Consider the following 6,070-nt stretch of genomic DNA (forward strand, 5'->3'; position numbering starts at 1 on the left):
CCCCCCCAATCCATCAGCCTCATTCGGGTGTAAAAAAAAAAAAAAACGCAGTCTGGCACCAGCATGGAAAGTGCACAGAAATTCCTGTGGACTGGAAAAAACACACAAAAAGCATGGAGAGATTTCCCATCCCAGCCCCGCAGTGCCCTGGGCAACAAGCACCCAGCAAAAAGTGAGGGGCAGAAGTGTTGTGGCACCAGGCTTGGGCAGGGGATGAACTCCCTTGGGTGCCTGATGCCATACCAAGACAGAATTGAGAGGGGGAGGTAGGCAGGCTCCTGAGGTGCTTTGCACAGAAAGATTTTCCACCCCAACCCCCGAGAGCCCTGTGCAGGCTGTGCAGGGCAGGTGGGCAGCACTGCTTATTGATATTGAACTAAACCCCCCCTAAAAACACGTGTCTCTCAAGCAAAGCCACTGACCCCTCCCCCCCCCCCCAAGCAACTCAGCATGACCCAAGAAAATAAACCATATCAATTCTTGTCCAAAAATGCCACCTGGCAGTTAAGTATTACTGAAAGGGCAGGAGGGAAAAATTGTTATGACATGCCCCCTAACACATTTTACTAGTTTTAGCATAATAAGCCATTACATGGTAAATAAGGTCTACATTACTTCATTAATCATCATAAATTAAGAAAGCAAAAAAAACCCAGGAACATCTTTAGCAGGTAAAAGCTGATTACATGGACAAGTGCCGTTAGAGACCTGCTGATTTATTAGGATGACTATAACAGTTGTGAATGTAAAATAGACAATATACATGAAGTGGTCATGAGCAGTTCTGCTGTTCATCTGCCTCTATGAGATGACGTGGAATATTATCATCCTTTACCTCTTCAATTTTCACACCATGGAAACATTATCATTGCCTACATATTCAACTTGGCCACTTTTTACTTGGGTTCCTGCTCTGCTTTGAATTTTCCCCTTAATGGTTAGTATTTTTGCTTTATTTCAAAACTTAATAACACTCTGAATTCATCTTACCTACTGATTCTATTGAAATACAGTTGCGGCCTGAGGCCCTCGAGGAGTTCTCCATCTGCAGTTCTCCATCTGCAAAAGGAACTGTCTATCCAACCTCTGACCCATTTAGCATTTCACCAGCCTCCCATAGTGTGTGCCCAGCTCAGGGCACTCTTGTGTCTCCAAGCTTACCATCCTTTTTTATTGTGTTTCATAGTTCCGAAAATTGCTTTAAGGCCTTTACGGTTCTTATATATTCTGAATTTTCGTTTCATCTTAGCTGTTTTCCATCTGAACCTATGGTTCATACAAGGTCCAATATGGCTTACAGCAGTTTTAGGCTGGAAGGCTGTATATCATCATGGCAATATCATCATCCAATCACGGTCATTTCCTCCTTCTTTTCTGTTCTGAGTAATGCCCAGTCCATTCTCCGTGTTTTCAGATACTGTAATTTTGCATTACATGAGTTTTAGTCTGGGCTCTGTTAAGAGCAGTATGACTCCATAATTAACTTTTAGGTGGCATCTACAGAAAGCAGTGGCTCAGGAAGTCTCAGTAAGTGTTGTAGTCTTCACAATTTGGTGAGTAATTTTGGTGTATCAATGCTATTAAGTGTCATTGCCACCTATCTAAACTATCCATGACTCCTCACAGCCTCATGATTTTCTGTGTAAATCTAGCAGGTAAAGCATACAGGGTCAAAAAATCATGCTGATGGAAAGATAATAACAAGAATGAAGGCTGGTGGCTGCAGGCTGTCCATCCTGCTGCCCTCCTTCTGGGGACTTCATAGCCCTGTGGTGGGATCCAGCACAGCAGGACAGAACGGGGTAGGAAGGCTCAGTGCTGCCATTGGGAGCCTTGCACCACCATGGTGAGGTGCCTCCTCCCCACCTAGCAGCAGCAGGAGTGGCTGCATGGAGTTGTGTCCTTCACTGCTGCCCAGTAGGAAAAGAGCATCTCGCCATAGCAGCATGAGGCTCCCAGAGGTGGCACTGAGCTTCCCCAGCCCATTCTGTCCTGCTGCACTGGGTCCCACCCACAGGGCTGTGGAGAACCCAGGGGGAGGGCAGCAGGATGGAGAGCCCTGAACCCATAGCCTCCAGATCTTGCCAGTGCCCCTAAAAGGCATTTTCATGCAGAAGAGACTGGCTTATTTTTAAAATATTAGTCTTTCCCTTACCCAAGATTTTTTTCCAGGGCACAGATTTTTCACTTGTGTTGTTTACAAGGAAAATGGGGAGGCTGCAAAGAGTAAACACCCAAGAGGCAATAACAGTGAGGAGACCTGCTAGCCCCTGTTGAGGCCAAGAAGCCTGCCAGCTGTCAAGGAGATAGGTGCAGGGGCACCTCTAGCTGCTGACAGACAAAACTCATGTCATGGGTGCTTGTGCAACTGACTGTGTCTGTCTTGGGGCAGAGGGGAGTGAAAACTGCAGTCCTGCTAGGCCCTGCTGCAGCCACAATGTTGGCTAGAATGGACCAACTCGTAGGATTGTCATAAAATTCTAGTTTATTAGACGGATGCAAAAGTCAGATCATAAGCCTTGGGGTTGATCCCTTCAAACACACATACGTTAATGCATGCACACACACACACTCATAGTAGCTCTCTATGAATTCTAAGCACCAGTGTCAAGATATACCTATCCCTAAGCACTAGAGTCCACCGTCAATGGTCAGTCAAGGCTTCTTTCAGTGCAATGTTGCTTCAGAAGGGGGTTGCTGGCTCGTCCTTCTGGATGGACAGGCAAGATGCTTGTCAGGTCAAAGAGGGCACCAGTGTTCATTAGTTCAAGCTGGGGCAGATACTGTGTATTGAGCTGGTCCCTGACTAAATCATGATTGATTGTGTAACACAGTAGCTAGCTAGAATGAGCAAGGATTAAGACCTACTAAACCACAGACTAAGGATAGGAAAGAATCAGTACAGAGCCAGGAACTCCTTAAAACTTCACTGCTAAAGGTACAGAAGCCCCTGTTTGAACTAATGAATGCTGGAGACTGATTCTTAGGACTGAATACCGCCCCGATTAACCTCTCCCAGAGCCCTATTAATCACAGCAAGGAATTAATCAAAATTCACCAATGGACTCCCAAGACTGCACTTACTCACAGATGTGACCCCTCAGGTTGACAGCTGCCATCCAGCAGCCACCAAGGGGGACATTGCACGAGGTCAATGACTCCTGGATTGGGTAAGCCGAAGAATTGGGGAGTCACCAAAATCTTCCAGAGAGGGATAAAAGGCAGCAAAGAATGACCCCAAATGACTCCTCCTCCTATCTAATTGACAGCTGGCAGGCTTTGTGGCCTTAGCAGGGGCTAACATGCCTGAAGCATTCACCCTGCTGTGCCTTAACACACACACAGTGTCACCCATGTAATGAGTTTTGCTTGTCTGCAGCTTGAGGTACAGTTTCCCCCCAACCCCTGCACCTATCTCCTTGAAACTTGGCAGGCTTTTTGGCCTCCACAGGGGCTAGCAAGTATGCAGTTTTGACCCCGCTGTGGCTTAACACATACACTTGACATGAGTTTTGTTTTCAAGACTTTGGGGTGCAGTTTCTCTGAATACCCTACAAGTATATTCTTGAAACATGGCAGGCTTCATGCTCTCAGAAGGGGTTACCATTCCTGTAAGCTTCATTCAAGTCAAGCCATAAATGACAAAGTTATAGGCTGTTTTTACCTTCCCATTATACCCTATGTGTTTTCAGTTGTCTTTCTCTTTGAGGAGATCTGAGGATGAGAGTGGAGAGGCTAAATGATAAATTTACTTCGTATGTCTGATGCAAGCGACACAAAAGGGAAAATGTAGCTTTGTTAATTCATCATTATCATTGGAAATACATCCTTTACTTGGCCACTCCCTCCTCAAGGTTTGTTACCCATGAGGAGTGATCTGTATTAATCATTGCTAGGTTCATTGTTTTACATTCAGATGCATTGAAGAATGGAGGGACTATTTGGCACAAATGGATGGAACCATATCTGTGAGAAGAGTGAGTGACTCCACTAGCATAAGTGAGGCAGCAGCCCCAGGCATTGAGTTGGGTTTGAGGCATGGAAAACTAGGAGCTTCCAGTGCAACTGCACAATCACACCAGTGGCAGACCTTGCTCCTCTTATGCTACTGAGTCTTTCTCACAACATCCCCGATCCCCCGAGTGTGACCAAAATAAATGTGTGTGTACATCTAGAGACAACCAGTAAAACTTCCTCCAGTAATGACATCTGCAGTGTGTGTATTAGTTCAGTTTGCATTCCTCTTTAAATAGGAACCTATGTAATTATGCTAATATAAATTCACAGAATTAAAGACAATTCATATAGGAAGTTTTTTTATACCCACTAATTGTAATGTGTAATCTCACTTGGGTAAGATCACTTAAAACCTGAATGATCGCACTAAATCTTCTTACCATGTGCTATGTCCCTTTAGGCAATTTAGTTACACCACTTGGAGTGAGGATTATTTTTGATCTGTGCTATCAAACTCAAGTTAAGTTAACTTTTGGGTGTTGACCTAAGATAAAAGCACCAGTTTGCAGTATTCCAGTATCCCAGAAGACGCTGCTCACAGGTGGACTACCTAACATCCAGGACTCCATGGCCCCGGACTGACAGCTAGGACTAGCTAAGCAACAGATGGGTAGGCATGGAGTGAGTAGGGAGGGAGGGAAAAGGGGTGAAGACTGGTAGAGAAGCCATGGGGAGAGGGTGTGGGGAAGAGGTGTTGGGGGGCAAGTTTGGACGTGGAGAAGATAGAGGGGGTAGAGTTAGAAAAGGAGCAGGTTGGTGGGGACCTGCCAATCTACTGCCCCCTCTTCCCCCTCCACTGCCAGATAGAGAAGGCAATCTCTGAATCATTCACTTCCCACCTCAGTAATGTTCTTTGCTCTCCATTGGCCCTCTAACCCAAGATCACTGTCCTGCCACACTGATCAGACCAAGAGTAGGGAAGGTACCATGGGGGGGGGCGGGTTCTACCTCCCAATCTGCTCTTGGGGTCCCTGCAAGCTGCCCTGCCCCTGTATGCCCATATTCAACCCTTGCCAGGCCCTGCAACTAAGGGGGAGGCAGGGGAAAGAAGCAAGAGTGGGAAGTTCAAAGAGTTGGGGGGCAGTTTAAGGGCTTGGTGGAGGCTTCATCCAGATGGATAGGGGTGGTTCAGCTTGAGGACAGCCCAGGAGCATGCAGAGAGGGAGACACCCCCACAGCTGCTGCCACTGCTGCTGTTCTCTTGCTGTTTGGGGTGGAAGGACAGTGATCTGATGGAAGGGCCAATCACAGCGTGGAAGGAGTATCCAGGGGCAAATGGTGGACACCAGGTTAGTATGGGAGGTCGAGGGGGTGATCCATGTGGTGTTGGGGAAACCTATTCCCCTTCTTTCTCCCCACCCTATACTGTAGCTAGAGAACTGATGAGCAGGGCAGGCATGGAGCAGACTTGCAGCCCCTAGCCACACTTCTGCTTACTAGCCCTCTAGCAGCAGGTCTGAGCAGTACACATTAGATAGGGTTGCAACAGAGTTAGATCAGGATCTCTTACGGCCTGGTCTCTGTCCAGTTGGGCTTATTCTTCAAACTGTTGCAACAAGGGAAGTTCAGCATCATTGACCCATTCAACCCAAACTTCTGATTGGCCTAGCCATGATCCAGGGAGGTGGCTCAAAGTGATTGGAGAATTCACTCTGAACTCCTGATTGGATGAGCTGCTATCCAGATGCATGCCCCCCTGAAGGGATAAAAGAAGGGGCGTGCTGCAGTCACAGGGGGGAGAAGCAAATCGGTATTGAAGAGCTGGGGTAAGCTGACCCACCAGGGTGGTCAAATGAGCCTCAGAAGAGCCTGAAATCAGTGGGACAAGGATGGAGCAGGACTGGGATGGTAGAGATCGAGCACTACTCTGATGGACAGCAGGTTTTGAGAGACACAGTAAGACTTTGCTTGTCAAGTCTGGATGGGGCTGTCAGCTGTAACATTCACTGTGGTGAGGTGTACAATGTCACTTCAAGAAACATGGGGTGAAACTCATGTAGGAAATGACCTAAGGGCCAAGTGTAAGGGGTTCTTAATGACCCAAGGATAACGC

This window comes from Alligator sinensis, unplaced genomic scaffold (genome assembly GCF_000455745.1).
Source record: "Alligator sinensis unplaced genomic scaffold, ASM45574v1 scaffold706_1, whole genome shotgun sequence".
In the NCBI taxonomy this organism is placed as follows: domain Eukaryota; kingdom Metazoa; phylum Chordata; order Crocodylia; family Alligatoridae; genus Alligator; species Alligator sinensis.